This window comes from Lathamus discolor, chromosome 14 (assembly GCF_037157495.1).
Source record: "Lathamus discolor isolate bLatDis1 chromosome 14, bLatDis1.hap1, whole genome shotgun sequence".
Taxonomy (NCBI): Eukaryota; Metazoa; Chordata; class Aves; order Psittaciformes; family Psittacidae; genus Lathamus; species Lathamus discolor.
The window spans coordinates 4,859,169-4,876,326 of record NC_088897.1 but is presented as its reverse complement, the minus strand read 5'-3'; the positions used below and the strand labels follow the sequence as shown (position 1 = coordinate 4,876,326).

Sequence of the window (17,158 nt, the reverse complement as noted above, 5' to 3'; positions counted from 1 at the left end):
CCAGTCTAGTCCATTCAAGGCAGTCTTTCTTTCACTTTGAGTTTTATTTTGACGATTTTCTCTATTTCTGTAGAGTTATGTGACAGGATTTATCATCCTGAAATACAAGCTCTAATAATTCTAGCAGAGGTGTGAACATGGTGGATATGTTGGCAGGCCTTCTCCTGCCATTCTCCTGGAACTGTCCAATTTGCCCTGAACTGTCCATTTTACTGGTGATCAACCAGAACATGAGCTGGGGTAATGGTTTACCCTAAAATCCTGGGGTCTATGTCTAGCTTTCTTTAAATCTCTGCCTTTTCATTATTCTTTCATTTTCTAGACAGTCCTGATATCCCCACAGGTGAAGGTCACTAATCTTTCCAGCCAAAATGTGAGTAACTCCTCTTCTGCTTTACCTACTGGTGTCCTGCAAGGACTGCAGGGCAGGATTATCGTGCTATTTATGAGGATCCCTTTTCATACTGCTTCCCAGATCTAGAGCTGACAGAAAAGGAAGAGAAGGAAGACAGGAAGGGTGAGGTGGATTATTTTCATGCTGACAAAGGTATGCACGAGCAACTTCTCTGGTGTGCCACTCCAAGGCCTCCATCTCCACAAAGGAACTTTGCATTCCCAGAGCAGCCGAAATCCTGAAAGTTTAAAGTGGAATCCTGTTACGGTTACATTCAAGCGTTACTCTTTAAGTCAAATACAGCCTGAGTATTTGGTTCCCTAGAGGCTCTAACTACAAATCACATATCCTTGTGACATCTCCCATATCACAGAAGAAGCAAAAATGTCCCACACTCCTTTTTCTGCATATTTTTCTTGTCACTTTTCTTACACATATATTTGCACTGCAGCATGAGCTGTTACTTGTTCTGCAGTTATAGAGCACCTCGTACAATGGAATCTGAGCCCATGACCACACTTTGTAGGTGCTATTGCAAGGCTGATAAAGAATTAACTGCAGTCAGCAGCAAAAGCTGCTTTCAGGCAGCACACTCCTGAAAATGAGAGCAAAATTCAGGGAAGGGCTGAGCGCCTGCAGTTCACATTCACTCCAGCCCAGGCTGTGGTAGCTCAGCAGCTCTCAGCATCTCTGAGGATTTATTCTGCAGCATGTTTGCGTTTGCCTCCAGCGTGCAATGGGAGGAAGCCAGTAGTGTGGCTGAAAACCACAGCTCCCAGCCACTTCTCCCCTCAGTGCTGAGTGAGAGGGTGAAAGCTTACAGACCAGCCGTTACCTTTCTCATGCGCACGTCTCAGCGGGAATAAAAGCAAAACACAGAGCTGAATTTATTCCTAGCCAACGGAAATTTCATATTGAGGGTTACAGGCGTCCTGTGCCTCTTAAAAGCAAGTAATAAAATGCTGCTCTCAATTACAAATTGTATTTACATTTAAACCCCATACGGTTTGGTGAGGTGGAGGGAGGTTTCAGATGCATTAGCAGCAGTGCTGTGCCTTGATTAGTTACAATTTTTCACATGCTGTAATGAACAATTAATGCCTTCACCTTCGTTTTTTCCTCTGTCTTACAAACTAACCCTGTGGCTATGCCAGGTCAATAGGCAGTAGATGAGACACAACTTCTGCCTAATGCTATGAACAAAAATAAGCAAATACATTGAAATGCCCATCTCTACAAAGCCTCCTGTAACAGGATTCACACACTAAGTATAAATTCAATAGCAGTTGATTTTTTTAGGTAACTTCCTGGACTGAACTTTTCAAAATGTAGGAACATTTAACAGGAAAATGCACAAACACATGCAAATGTGCACAGCTGCATCTTCCTGAGCTACAAAAGTCAAACTCTCTTCTCTTTGCCCTCAAGCACTGATAAAGGCAAAGCAGTCATTGTCCTACCTGGTGCACAGGTCTTGTGGCTGCCCTTGGCTTTTGCAGATGCCGTGTGTGTGTCACTCAGTGCCAGCTGTTAGCTGAAAGCACGTTTTTGGGGGCATTTCTGCACAGAACTGGTCAGTATTGCCTACAAGGCCTCAAAGTGGATTCTCTACTCAACATTTAAGAAAACCTGCTCCAGGTCACTGCTCTGACAATGCTCTTCCTCTTTAACCACATTAAGCCTATACAGGAGATCATCTCTACAAACCCTCAAGACTGCCTAGCACTTGGTATCATGATCTGCCTTCCCAGACGTCTGCATTAGCAACAATGTCAAAAGTTGTTTTGATATCAAAAGATATTTTGATATCAACAATGTCAAAAGGTCTTTTGATAACATCTGATATCCAAAAATAGTCAGTAGGTCCTGTTCACCTTTAGTCAAAATCTGATAGAACAACCCTTCTCTGAGGTTTGTGGGAACTCCTAAGTGAATAGGAATGTTTCTTCTTTATGCTCATAAACATATGTCCAAGTCACTGGTCCTAGCCAATAATACTTAATTACACCCAATGATACGCAAGCATTGCAAGACTATTTCAGGGGTATAAATGGGAGAAGTGGTTCTATTCGCCATGAAGTCAATCTGCAGTTCTACTGGGGATGGGCAAGGTCCCTGAAGGGAGCAAGTCTAGCAGCATAACCAGGAAGAAAAAATCCAAAGAAATCAGGATAGAACTTAGTAACAATTCTGTGACATAAACCAGCACTGAACAGACATTTATCTCATATTCCATGGGGATTAGTGATGACAGGTAAGAAGTAATAGGCTCAGATTGCAACATGGGAGATTTTAAGTTAGGTACCAGGAACAATTTCTGCCTGCAAGGATAGACAAGTAGATTGTCCAGGGAAAGTGTGGAATTTAAAGGGTTTTGCTAAACCTGAGTTACCCTGAATCTGCTTTGGTTGTAATGGTGCCCACACTCAGATATTGCTGACCAAGGCTGAGGCCTCAGACGTGAGAAGATGTTCCAAGCTATAAGTGAAAAAAACAGCACACTATTTTATAGGCATGTCTTTTCCTCATATTTACCTCCAACACTGCAGTGACAGCCATACTGGAAAAGACTGGGGCAGATCCACTATTAGCTTAAATCACCTTTACAATCAAGAGAATCATAGAGTCATAGAATGGTTGGGATTGGAAGGGGTTGCCCTGGCTGAGGTGCAGGACTTTGCAGAGCTGTGAGTAAAGCTGTCTCAGTTTACTATGGCTAACCTGCTTTGCTTTTATTTATAAATAATACATTTATGACACAATGGCTATAAATAGTATTTCATTAATTTTATTGCTTGTTTAGATATTTCCCTAAAGGGCTAATACACACTTACTGTTGTGTTACTATTTCAGATTCTGTTAGTTTGCAGCTAAACCATACAGTCTACTTGGAGCTGAGGGTAAGCTCAGCAGCTCGGCTTGGGATGAAGAGCACATTTGGTGTAATTAGATTTGTGGGTTTAGGTGATTTGGGTTTATTTTTTTAGAGTATAACAATGTAATAAAAAGAAATGGCTGTAATTTATAGCCCAGCAGTTGGCAAGGGGCTTGTCTGGTCTAGGATTATTTTTTTTTTTTAATAGCAGAAATTTTAAATTTAGGTTAGAATTTCAAAGAAGCTTCATACCCACAACTAAGGGTTCAGTGCTGCCAAGCTCTGCATTTGAAAGTCACGAATGAGGCACAAAAATACCAATTTTAACTTCAAATAAGAAGGCATAGATACAAACTCACACACATATACCCATATGGATATCCAGGTACCTCTGAATAAGGTTGATGTTTAATCTTGTATCAAATTCACTCTTCATCAGGGACTGTAGCAATAGGACAAGGGGGAATGGGTTTAAAGTAAAACAGGGGAAGTTCAGGTTAGATACAAGGAGCAAGTTCTTCCCTGTGAGGGTGCTGAGGCGCTGGCACAGGGTGCCCAGAGAAGCTGTGGTTGCCCCATCCCTGACAGTGTTCAAGGTGACATTGGAAAGAGCCTTGGGCTACATGGTCTAGTGTGAGGCACCCCTATCCATGGCAGGGGTTGGAACCGGATGATCTTGAGGTCCTTTCCGACCCAAACCAGTCTGTGATTCTATGAGTCTATGATTCTATGTTTGGTTAAGTAACCTTAAGGTAATAAAATTAAAAATATTTTTGTTTTGCTTAATTAGCAGCAATTTTCAGTGAGAACCTGGGACTAAATTATTCTCTGTACCACAATATTGCACCAGTTTAGGTTATGACTTTGGGTTTCTTTTTTAGCATTCTGGTATTTGCTTTCCATGTGCATTTATTACCAAGTTTTTCTCTACAATAATGAAAGCCCAAAACTCCTATTTTGCATTTCACACAAACTAAGATTCTCTAATCATGTGGCTTTGGGGACTCTAAACTTAAGAAGAGCACTACACATGATAAGAATAAAAAAAAACCTCAGGAGAGCTATGAATACGGTGTGTTGTTTATCAAGAAAGTTCAGACTTTGCTTTCTTTGCAAGAGTTCAATCCTCAGCATAACAAATACCTTCTCATAAGAACTTCTAAGACAAGAGCTTCCTGAAAAATAGAATTGCCTTTTTACCTGCTGAGTGCCTTTGTAGAGTAAATCCTCATTAGATGGTACAGACAAATGCCAGCATACCAAATAGACCAACTTTAGTCAAAATATATTACATGAGTTACCATTACACTGTGCTCTGGTTATGTAAATGCTTATGGTTAGATATTGTGAAGGAGGGGCCCCTTCGAAATGTTGTACTGACCTGGCTTGATCCAAAGGTACCCAGAAGCAACGAAACAGTGTGCCACTGATTCCCACTGCACCTTGGATCACGGTCACAGAGGGTAAAGGTAAACATATGAAAAAGGCTTTGCAGGACTCAGAAGCCACTTGAGAGCATGTCTTCATTCAGGCACAATTGCTGATTACATCCCACTGTCCCAGTGCATAACCCTGCTGCATAGACTGACTTACTCTGTTTTCTTAAAGCAGAAGTCCACTTGCCCATGTTATTGTAATCCAAAGAAGTGCTGCTTTGGTGCTGAAATACAGCAAAGCAATGGCACATTAGCACCATGTTACTGGAATACATCAGAGCAATTGTGCTCTAATGCTGTATTACTTAACTATAGGGCATCTCAGTAACAACACTCACAGTAATGCTGAGTACTCCTGCTGAGGTGAAAGAGACATCTTAATGGGAGACCCTGACATTTCTGCAGACCCATCTACATTCCTTCAAATCAACACAGTGATTGCCTGAGCATGAGGTCACAAAGAGCCCTGTAAAAACATTCAATCACTAAAAGGTCCAAACCCCACGTCAAAACATAACTCACAGGAGTATGTGAAATCATACCGGGCTTTGAGCTAACTGCATTAACTTTGGAAACAATCTAGGTAGTGAAAGAAGGGCATTTCAGAGCTCTTCAAAAAGCCTCAACAGTATTCCAGCCTTAACAGTATTCTGCTATCGTGATTCAAAAAACTTGAATGTCTGCAGTGGTCACAGAGCAATTCATTTAGAAGAATTCATACAAAATGCCATTTGTTCCGGCTACTGGATCTGAAGCTACCAAGGCGTGTAACTGTTTATACAGGTTTTAAAGGAAATACTGATCCCCTAGCCAGGCCTGGGAAAATCTCAGCAGCCCCCCTCCAACAGAAAGAATGACCTGTACAAAAGAACTGCGCAAGATAAAACTGAAATACTAAAAAAAGGCACAAGCCTGTCATAGTTTCTCTTTCCAGTCCCAGTGACAACCCGCTGCTCATATTGATTTTGTGTAAGTATAGCTTCAGCTAGAGATTATACCTTGCACCACCACAGCTCTAACACTACAAAAGTTTCTTCTGTCTCACTCAAAGCTCAGTCAGCATAAGGGCTCTACAATGGAAAGTCTGTGCAAAGCAAACCAGAATATAAATACAGCAGTCATGAAGAAACTCAAAATGAGAACTAAACATACAGTAGCTCACTCCACTTCCAAAGCCTGCATTTGGGGACACAACGTGTTCTAGCCAGTCCAGCTGAAATTCCCATTCAAACAGCCTCTACACTGAAAGTAACAGGGAAGATTTTCAGTGATGTGGCCTTTAATGTGCAGAAGCATTTACATGGCCAAGGTCTGTCTTTTGTCTGCAACAGAAGGAAAGACAGATTTTATTCAGAACTTCACATAGAGGTTTAGGATTTATTTTGCTTCTAAATTTGTCTCAACCTAAAAACATTGGGCTTGATTCTTACAGCTTGTGAAGTCACATCTTGGCAGAGTGGAAGTAAGAAGCTTCCTACTGACACTGGTAGGTACCCTACATTCACTTTTACATGTGCACAATGACTATACAAGTTGTCTCAGTGCAAATCCACTTTCATCGGTAACACAGGTTAATATGCCACAGTGTGAACATGAGTGGCTAATATGCTGGCACATGGCCTGTTCTGCCACCCCTGCCACCAGGCATATAACCTCCTGCAGACAGGTAGGACAGACAACATTGAATGTTAGCATCTCCAGCCACTTCAGTGACAGCAATCAGTTCATCTGTGGAAGCAACATAATGTGCACAAGGTCTCACCAAGCCGGTGACAAACACTGAGAGTGGAATCCTATCATCTGAGTCCCAGAGATCAAGCTCTTGCTGCTTGCTAATATTTTACATTACTTTTATTCATTAGTATTTTTGCCTAAGCTCTCTGCTAGAGGTAGACTTCTCCTTCTAGCACACTTAAGGCAATTTCTTCCAAGGACACCTATGATGTTCACAACTATCTTTTTGTATTTAACTGGGATTTAATGCAAAAGTGGGTGATTTCACTAAAAACTTGCAGAAAATTTACAATGCTGCTTGTGGATTTGGTTTGCTAATGGTGTTTTCAGTGAAAAACATTTGTTTGAGTGAAATCTGATGAATCAAAACAATCCTGCTTCTGAAGGAAGACTTTGGATTTCCAGACTAATTCAGAAAGAGATCAAATTTTGTGTCAAAACATGTAAAAATACGACTGTTCGGATTTAAATGTCAAAAATAAATATTGTGTCAGTTTGTGAAGAACTGAGCACAAATTAAACAGCTAAAATGTGAGAATCTTATCATGAAACACATAAATATTACTTTTTACCCACAAATATGGCTTTTTTACCCAGTTACCCAGTTCAGTCATCAGATGCTACAACGCAATAGGTTCAATGAATGTGGATGGAATAATATCATCTGAAAGATTCTTAATCTTTAAATACTAGGAATACTTAAAATGCCAGAATGACAGCATAAAGGGCAAACAGATTTAGTAATCATGCTGATTCCAGTTCTTCCTGAAAAGGTTCTAACATCATCAGCAAAGCATCCAAAGGAGTAGTTACATTTTTTAAGGAAATGCACAAACTTTGAATGGCATGTTGGTGTTTTTTCTGTTGGAGACCGTTTTGTTCTCTGCCTAAAGGGCGATTCCTATCCAATGCCCAACAACAGCAATGAGGTTAAATTGGTTTGGATGATATCAGCTACATGTAATTAAACCAGCAGCCCATGTCCGATCCTTTCTGTGACCATGTTAGGTGTTAAATTAAGGTCTGATTAAGAGTGTGCTGCTGCAGTTAAGGTCAAGGACTAAAGATCACAAGCTTTGTTTCATCTAATAACAATAAAGACTGTCTGGCTGCCAAATACCACAACAGCCCTTGTTCTCCTATCAGACTGCTGTCCAGCTAGAGGGATCTGATTTCACTGGTATCCCTTTTTAAGCCCTACTTCTAAGAGGGTTTGTAGCTATTTCATCTGTATTAAGCAGTGCCGTGTTACCCGAGGCTATTCGGTACATTCTGTATGATCAAAGCAGAAATGCAGCAGCTTCTGACGAAGAGCTATCGTGGCTGAGGGGAAAAAAATACCAAGGAAGGAGAAGAAAAGATACAGTGCTACAAAATACCAGGTCATGCCACCAAAGTAAACACCCACAGGTAAGTTCCTAACATGAGGCCACACAATGGTGGAAACTGCACATGTGTTTGCTTGCTAAAAATCACAGGCTTCCACCAGCAGTCAGCAGGAGAGATGTGTCAGACAGCATAGAGGAGAGATAACAGCAGAGCGGTGAAGAGAAAAACCAGCAACTTATTTGTAGGATGAAGACAAGGATTAGTGCCTAAGAGCTTCTCCCTGTGTGTTTTCCACAAAGACAGGTCAGGAGACATTACCAGAGCAGTTCTCTGTCATGAGAGAACACAATTCCTAGTACCCAACAAAACATTCCTATGAAACATGCCCATAGTAATCTCAAATGAATACAAGGTGCTGGGACATGTTAGTTTCCCAAAAAGGAGGGTGGAGCAGAGTAAGAAGCCATATGGCCCCAAAATAATCTCCCACAGACACATCCTATTGTATGTTTCCATACTTGGGGTCCAATTTCAGAGCAGCTACCCATTCATTCTTCAAGAGTCATCTGAAGTGTCCTTCATTTGCTCCTAGTAGTTAATAGACTATTAATAGAGCACTGTTCATACCTGGAAGGACAATTTTGCTGTTCTGTGAGGCCTCACACAGAAAACTCATCATAGGGCCACACTAAACACACTAAAACCACTACCCATTTTGATAGTTCTTTGTGAATTGCATTGTACATGTGATCAAAAAAATTCCTGGAGGTGTCTTGATGCTTTGCACTTCAGGATTTGACATACAACCTCTCAGTTTTCCAGCAAACTCTGAGTGAATCACAAAAGATTCAGTGATACAGTTCAACACGGATGAGCTTCCAACTCTATGGTTGCCGCCGTGCTACAACTCTCTGCAGAGCTGGCTTTGCAGTGGGAGATTCCAGACTTCCTGGAACCTGCGTTACATCAGAAATACAGTGAACACCACGAAATAGCCAGGTGTGACAAATGACTTCTCCGTAACAACAGAACTGTGTTCACCCTTGGGAATCAGTGCCTGAACAGGAAAGCTGCCTTGTAATGACATTGATGACAAAACATTAAAAAACCCAATCACATTAAAAGGGCAGGTTTGGTTTGGTTTGGTTTGATTTGATTTGGTTCACTTCATCATTCTGCTTGCTAAATTTTACAAGAAATATTGTATACAGAGAGCTACAGTTTTTCTTCAGTGTTGGACACTGTGGTCAAAGCATTTAAACTCAATGGTTTAAGACTGAACATATACATCAAGATGACAGCGCGGAGCAGTCCAGATTAACTGCTGCGAGTCAAAGAAAGTTGCTTTTGAAAGCGATCCTTAGTTTTGAAAACTGAGCCAGTGTTGATAAGGCACTTTGCTACCATTTTACATACTGAAACTTAGGCATGTCAGTCTGGATCCAAATAGAAACAAAAGCAAAGTTCAGTTATGGTGGCAGGTCAGAGCACTGCAGCTCAGCCACTTGCTCTGGAGCAACATGATAGCATCATGCCCTGGCATTTTTGGCTTCCCAGGCTGAATGAGCAGGGACCCAGGCACAAGTAGCCTGGCAATGGCTTCAAACATAAATCCAGAGAGAACTCAGACTCCTGCTTTGGACTCTGAAACTGATGATAGAAGGATTGCTTTTGAAAACATTCCAGCCTTGTCCTGGATAGCTGCATTACGTTATTTCAGTATCTGCACTATTCCCTAAACTACACTTTAGCAGGCAGAAGAGGGATTGTTGTACATATTATGGCAATGTCATCTATTTGTTTTATGCAACTGGAAAACTTAAGGGCAACAGCTTCAATTCTGTGCTGTGTAGAGTGCTCACAGTAACACCTGCTTACTGGATAGACAGAAAAAAGCCCTTCTATTCCTTCTTTATTGCAATTTATTACTATAGCTTGAATGGTTCCTAGTGACTTCCTAAGATTAATGTTAATATTCTGATCGGAGTCTTCCCTCTGGAGTTTTATTATGGGTTTTGAACATTCATTTCATTTAACATACACATGGGAGCAAGTCTGGTGGTTCCAAAAATATTTATAGTTGGAAATCACAGTGATTTTTGTTAGGCTCAGTGCCAAAGAAATCACAAATCAGAAGTCTGTTATAGAGTAGTTCCAATTTCTTGGCATCAAAATTCCTCTTTATGTATATGCAGAGTGTGATGTTTTCCCTAGCTATATGGCACTCAAGGTTTACTGACAAATGCATTGCTTATCTATTTTCCAAGGTTTCTGGTGGAACTAGTTTGTCTAGCCAAGTGGGGATTCCTAGGGATTTTATGGACTTCCTGTGTGAGCCAGAGCCTGCCCATTGAGTATGCATCTTTCTTTATCACAGCTGGTGTTTTTGAACCAAAGTGTGGAGTAGAAATTTCATCCCTGATTTTTTTTGGCTGGATCGATTGTTTAGTCTAGGAACTCTCAAAGAGACTTTCTAGGTGCTGGAATTCCTCTTTTTCTTCAGTCAGCAACTGATGTTGCATGGTGTACATCAGAGTCCAGAGTAACATCTTAGTGAGCAAAGATTTATGTTCATCCTAACACTCCTTGACATTAATGAGTATTACAGACATGTATCCCCATGGATTAAGTTGAGAACATACCCCAGAGCGTGTGTGGAGTTTGTCATTAGGGCATCACACTATTAAAACCAACAGAGAAATTCCAAGGATAAGAAAGCAATTGGACCTCTTCCCTTCCCTCTGCTGGAGCACATGTAAGAGATACACTTTAAACCTCCTCGTATTTCCAGCCCTCTCACACCAGTTCCTGCATTCATTTTTGGTTGTTAATGACTTCAAAGAAGAACTGATGCCACTTTTAAGACATTTCCCATACAACATCATTATAAATATTTTGCTGGCAGAGATTGTTTCTGTAGCTCTGTAGTGTTCCCTAAATACGGAACTTCCATATAGCTGGGGGAGCTAAGAGAGTATTTAGTTTCAACTAACTGCTTAAGGGACTGGATCAATACAATGGGATGACCCTGTACATTCTGTTATGTAGGGATTGTGACTCCTTAATGAAGCATTATGGATCCTATGGGATGTGCCAGAGACCACAGCAAAGGCACACCTGATAGCAGTGCATCAGCTACCAAAAGGATATGCTAACTCTGGCTGCATCAGCTCAGGCTGGTTTCTGCAGATCTGTGTGGTCAATGTTTGCTTTCCACTGCCACTGCTCCAGGTTTTGGGTGTATTTCAAGTGCAGGGCTGCATTATCTGTACATCTTTGGGACAATTCAGCTGCAAGCCAGATAAACCATACACAAATACAGCCTTCAGGATTTATATTGGGCTATTGGATCAAGGCTAGATCTCCCTTGAAGCTCCAAGCAAAGCTGGGGCTTAAACCCTACAACAAAACTCTGGCGTCAGGGTTCTTGGTTTTAACTCACAATGTCCTAGCTATGGAGTGGAGTTTTTTAGGCTGATTATCATCACACATGATGTTTATTAAGCCTTGTGTAGTCCTGCCTGTATCAGCTAACTGCCACATGGAAACAAAACCTTTGTGTTTTCCCTTAGAGCCACTTGCGACGTTTTGGAGAAAGTTTTTATAGGAGAACCCTGGTTTATCTAATTTGGAAGCAATGGTCCCTGGATCAGTCGCTTCCCTTGAAACACACCCATTTCTCCCTCAATAAAAGAGGAATAACAATACTAACAGAGCTTTCTAAAATGCTTTGAGATCTATGAAGAGAAAGGGCTGTCTGTAAAGTGTTTAGAACACCTAAAAAAAAAAGGTGCTATATAAATGCATATTTATTGCAGTGCTGACATTCTTATGGCAGCTCTGAATGCAGAATCAAAAGCAGAGGGGGTAGAATATAAGGCAGAATAAGAAACTGTCAGCTTTTAGCCTGTATCTTAAACTCCTTTGAAACATTGCAGACATTCAGAGAATCCGGTTTGTCAATACTGTATGTGCTACAGTAATTACACCAATCTGGAATATAAATTTTCCTCTCCTTCCTAAGAGAGGGCAAAGCTCTTTGAGATATACGCAAATGGAGCTCTAATCCTACCAACTTTAATGCATGCACCTAATGTTTGGCAGCATAGTTGTCCCACTGATTTCAATAGCTCTACTCAGATGCATGTGTGGAAGTGTTTGCATGATTAGAAGTTAATAGTAGTAAATGCACAGCTCATACAAGACCCTGTGTGAACAATCTATTTCTGCATGCAAGTGATGATTTTATTGCTGTTCTGTAATTCTGAGTAGTGGCTTTGTGAAAAAGCCTTATATTTTCTAAAGCAGGAAAATGTTTCTGATCGTGTTTTTCATTGCTAAGCTCTTTGGGGGCTAATTAAAAGAAGTATCTGTTAAATTTATTCATTACTTAGTTCCTTGATAGCAAGAGGCACCTGGTGTAAACATTACAAAGAAAAGCAGCAGCAGCCAGACCTCATCAAATATTAGATGCATTAGGACATTTTATTTAGAGATATGAAATTGGTTTTAATGACTTCAAAAGGAGGAAATGCCAGGAAGAGCCTAATGTGAGCAAGCTCAGTAAAGCTGTCATGAAGATGCCTGAACCCACTAAAATCTAGGAAATGTACTTGCCCCCCCTCCCCCCGTTCTCCTCTCAATAAGCAGCAATTCCAGCTGCAAATGGCAAAAATATACGTAAAGAACTCCAGGACTAACCAAAACAAGCAGCAGAATAAGATGGAGCATCCAAGAGCGTGTCTACACTGAAAGTACCATCAACTGGATGACCAGAAGACTGTTTATACTGAGTTGACTGATTCAGTGAATCAAATCCCGAATTTTGACCCCTATGATTTAAGGATGAGAAATCCATCCTTCTTTTGGGGATAACATTTAAACAGGCACTTAATGTTAAGGGTATGTGATACATTCACTTGACTTTACGCTCAAAATGCTTAGTGGTTTCATTCTGTTCCTATTACAGGCTTCAATAAATCAGTAATGAATAGTGAAGCAATACTTTATAAGTAAGCATGCATTCAGCACTGTCCCAAATAAAGATGCAATAAATTCATGATCAGTAGACTTAATGCAAGTAAAGAATATCAATAATTGTCCTGAAAAAGTTCTCTCTTCATGAGGCAATAATCTATCCTAAAGGTAGGTTTCATCTTAAGGCACTTTATTCTAACAAGGCATATTCATTCACACTAATTTGAGAAAGGCAATTCACATGAGTCTATTTGATGTTAGTAAAATCATCGTCCAGTTTTAATAGGATGAACCACACCACATCATTTCTTGTTTGGAGAGTTAAAGTTTTGAGATAAGTGTAATAAACATGACTGCAACCAAAGAAGTAGGAAGATTTATGTTACAAGAAGACCTCTCATGCAGTAGTAGCAGGGCTATAGAAGAATTGGGCTTTTGTAGACTACAGGAATGGTGTTTTGTGGCCTCTTAGAACACCATGAGCGTGATCTTTTCAAAGGGTCATTTCCCAGTTTTAAAGCAACAGTTTTGTTGACTTCTTTAATTACATCAGAGGTGCCTCATTACTAGGGCAGGAACTCTTCCTCATGCCCTTGCAAACAAAATAAAGACATTGATTTTCCATCCTGCCCTGACCTTTGGAAGATGTTGTCTCTGCCAGTACTGCACTCTCTGGCCCTGGAGAGACTTACCAGTTCAATCCTGACTCTCAGGGAACCAAGCCGCCTACTGAATCACAGCCACACTTCCTGAGGCTAACACCTGTGTTTTCCTTGGAGATCACCCCATCCAAGAACTAACCAGGTCAGACCCTGTTTCACTGAGGAGATCCAAGCAGCAGAATTGACCAGACCTCCAGAATTAGATGTGAAACATACCACAAAGCCTCAGAGGACTCTGAGAATGAGGAACTGTAGCCAGGGAACAGAGTCCCAGCTCAGAACTGCTGCTTGCAATTTACAAGTACGGTATGTTGGAGTATGAAGTCTCCATTCCAGGTTTTAAGTGACTTCAGTGACAGGGCTTTGCTAGGTTTAAGATGAAAACAAGGGGGAGCAACAGAGGCTATAACTTATAAAATGACTCATTCTTACCAGCCCTATACGTGAGGCTTCTGCTTCCACCAAGCCAGGTGACATTTAACCGCAAAAATATTTAACCTGCTTTTTACAAGGATGTGCATCATTGACTATGATAAAATACAGGGATGTGGGAGAGTCAGGATGCAGCTTTTTCAGTGCTGCTCCATCTAAAGAAAAAAAGGCAATAAAAAGGAGGTCTTGACATGAGGAAAACATCCCAATGAAATCCTGCCTTTTAATCTCAGCCACAATCTCTGTTCTAATCATCTTCCCTGCTTTTTAATCCTCTGCTGCACTTTGCTTTTTAATACCCATTCACTTTATCAACTTCACCTGTCTCAAAAGTCAATAAAAGCAGAGGCCACAGTTTTAAAATACAGGCAAATGAACTGAGGCACCAAACCCCTCAACTTCTCCAGATGTGCTGACTACTCACAACTGTTAGTAACTTCAAAGCAATGTATGGGTGACCAGTGCCTTTAAAAAATCACTTTGGTGCTTGAAGAACAGCACTAAAAACCACAGAAGATAATACTTTCAAAAGCTTCTGATTGAAGAGTGAGTATTTTACTTTCAGAAGTGATTTAGGAACTTGGGAATTCAAGAACTGTAATTCCCCCTCTCCACCCTCCCATCTTCTGAAATGCAGAATTATTTTTGTGAATGGTGTGCAGATACTTCTTGTAATATACTCACTCAGAAGTTTTAGGCCTGACTCAGAGAGAGGCAACACTGTGGATGCAGTTTTACTTCCACCCCTCCTAGGTGGAAGGCTCTCATGGAAGAATAGGGGTTTTTCAGTCTTTCTCCTGTTACTTTTTTTTTCCTGACATCTGTTCATCACTAAGCCAGCAATAGATTTAGTGTCCCACTATGATGTATATGAGCTTCCAAAGCACTTTTAGAAGAAGGAGGAGATTGCCAAGTGTACAGAGAGACAGGCAAAGCCAATAATGTCATAGCTTAAGCCAGCTTGTTGATAGAGGAGGTTTACAGCTGTCATTAGTGAAATGGAGAAGAGGGCCACTAGTATAAACTCACATCAGTGACAGCTATAGATCAGGGGAAAAAAAAAACTCACCACATGGCAGCATTTTACTCCTGAACTGTTGGCCTCAAATTCTGTTAATGTTTAGCTAATGTGCTGATCTTCAACATTTGGATTGCTGCTGGTAGCAAACAGTCAAACCAGCCTGAGGCCTTCACAAAAGTGTGCTGACTGAGCCAGATTAAAGTTTAGCAAGTCCTCCTACTGATAGTCCAAAGGCATCTGGAGCTAAAGGGGTCAATCAACTTACACCTCCTTGGTCTGAGCTATCTGGATTCTTTAGCAGCTACTGAAGGCAGTGGGGAGTCTGGGATGCTATAGATGTGGTTTGCGTGTATCCCACATACGCCTTATGAATTTGGTCAGTTTCTTTGACAGACAGAATGGTTTGATCTTGCCTCTGGAAGACAGGCTTGTAGGTCACTGCTTTTCAAGCTCCCAAGAAGTCCTCTACCACCACAATAGTTACCTATCACTGCATACTAAGCTGAAGCAGTTAACTGTGGAGCACAGTGGAGTTATCTTTAAAACATACTGGTTTCAAGCCTTGCCCCTCCTTAGCAAGACACATTTTTAATAGAAAGGTACACATTATTTTCTCTGTGTCTTTAAAGAGGAGGAAGGTTCTCTTCTCCCTTGAACAGTTTCACAACAGCCTAGCTCCTGTGACCCTAATGAAGGAAAGAAGATTCAGAGCCACTAAGAATAGGAAAGGCTGCTATGTATTACACCTGCATTAGTAGTCTGATGCATGATGGTCAGGAGACTGAACTCTTTTGAGCTGGTTTCATGGGTCTTTGAGTGGACTGAATGTGGAACTAGTGACAGCAGACAGTGTTGGCACACTGGATAGTGTGGCATAGTGGACTATAATAATGGTTGGAATCTTAGATACTATGAATATACCTAGAAAGAAACTATTCCAGCGATTGCAATTCATTTTTCAAGGTAAACTTCTTATTGCTGTGCCCATGTTAAGCTACAGATTACTGTTCCAGAACCTCTTTTCTTTGACTGAATTCAAGCTCTTTCTTTGGAATAGCACTTTAGTTTCCCTTCCTTAATTTAGATAAGGTTTGAATCACATTTTACTGCATTCATTTTCCTTCGGTTTTCTTTTGCATGGAGAACCCCTCAGCTTTCTGATCTATAATATCAGACACCACTCCTAAAATGATCCTAGCAACCTACCTGGTTTCATCCAAAAAAGTTTTCTCTCAGTTTGCCTCCTGGCCTGAAGTGCTGCTTAGATCTCTCTCACTGCAAGAAACCTTCCCCTCTTCTGCTATTCATCATACCAATTTCACATGCTCTCTTCAGCTGTTCTCTCCATGGGCTGGTGAAGCTGGTATGGTTATTATCCTCTTTATCCTGTACAAAGTATAAAACAAAGGGAAAAGAAGATTATTTATGGATAACACTGGAGACCACCCATACAGCCAGAAAAATTGAGACAACACAGTTGTTTTCATGGTTAGGGCAGTTATACGCATGCATAGCTTGGATTAGACAGTCCTTCCCATTTGACTTCTGTTCTGCAGTAAATATTTGTAACTTTGCTGATAAAGCAATCTTGGATTTCTCAGCTGGGATTACATGTGGACAATAAGCTGTGGGCCTGGAGTGTGGGATCTCACTCTGTAACAAGCTTTCTTGAATAGTCATTTGTTCCACTCTCTATCTTGGTCATGAAAAATCTGCTCAGGAATCAGATGGCAGAACAAAGCCTTTAAATAGAACTGCCTTGGCTGTATTATTGATTGCTTGCGAGGTCCATGGAAATAGGTTATAAGGGCTCCAAGGCATTAAAACATTCTTTATTGTGACCTAAATTCAGGCAATTCATGTATAGGAAGTGGCAACAGCACAGTTTTAAAAAACATTATATGATTTCTATGTAATGCACATTATCTTTGCTTCAGTCTTACTCTGTTCATGAGCAAAACACATTACTTGTTCATGCCTGCCCTGCCTATGCATACTAGAAGCCTCTGACAACAGTCACTGCATCCTGGAGTAGTTCAGTGTTGTGATCATGTAAACAAGCACAGTGAATAACAACCTGAAAGGGGGCTAGTTGAGTAATGCCCATCACTGGCCAGCCTGGGGCCTTGAAGCCCTTGTAGCTGAGATGTAGCTCAAGACAGCCCTCATGGCAGGATAAATTGTGTGACCAGGAACAGGGCAGTTCCAACACAGGGCTGCTGATCTGAGCTCCAGCTGGGAAAGATGCTCACTCAGAGGTCAGAACCACTGGCTTGCCTGTGACTTGGCTTTCCTTTT

At 41.0% G+C, this 17,158-nt stretch overlaps 1 protein-coding gene across 6 annotated transcripts in view; it reads right to left on the bottom strand.

Moving 5' to 3' along the window:
• Positions 1-17,158, bottom strand: part of MYL10 (myosin light chain 10) — a 90,410-nt gene that overhangs the window by 30,918 nt on the left and 42,334 nt on the right. For 5 of the 6 annotated variants that reach the window (XM_065694390.1, XM_065694388.1, XM_065694389.1 and 2 more), the window contains one exon: positions 16,067-16,246. The gene's annotated coding sequence lies outside the window, so the exon portion shown is untranslated. Of the gene's footprint in view, positions 1-14,908; positions 14,929-16,066; positions 16,247-17,158 lie in introns of those variants that run through there. The other variant, XM_065694394.1, reaches the window with a different exon arrangement.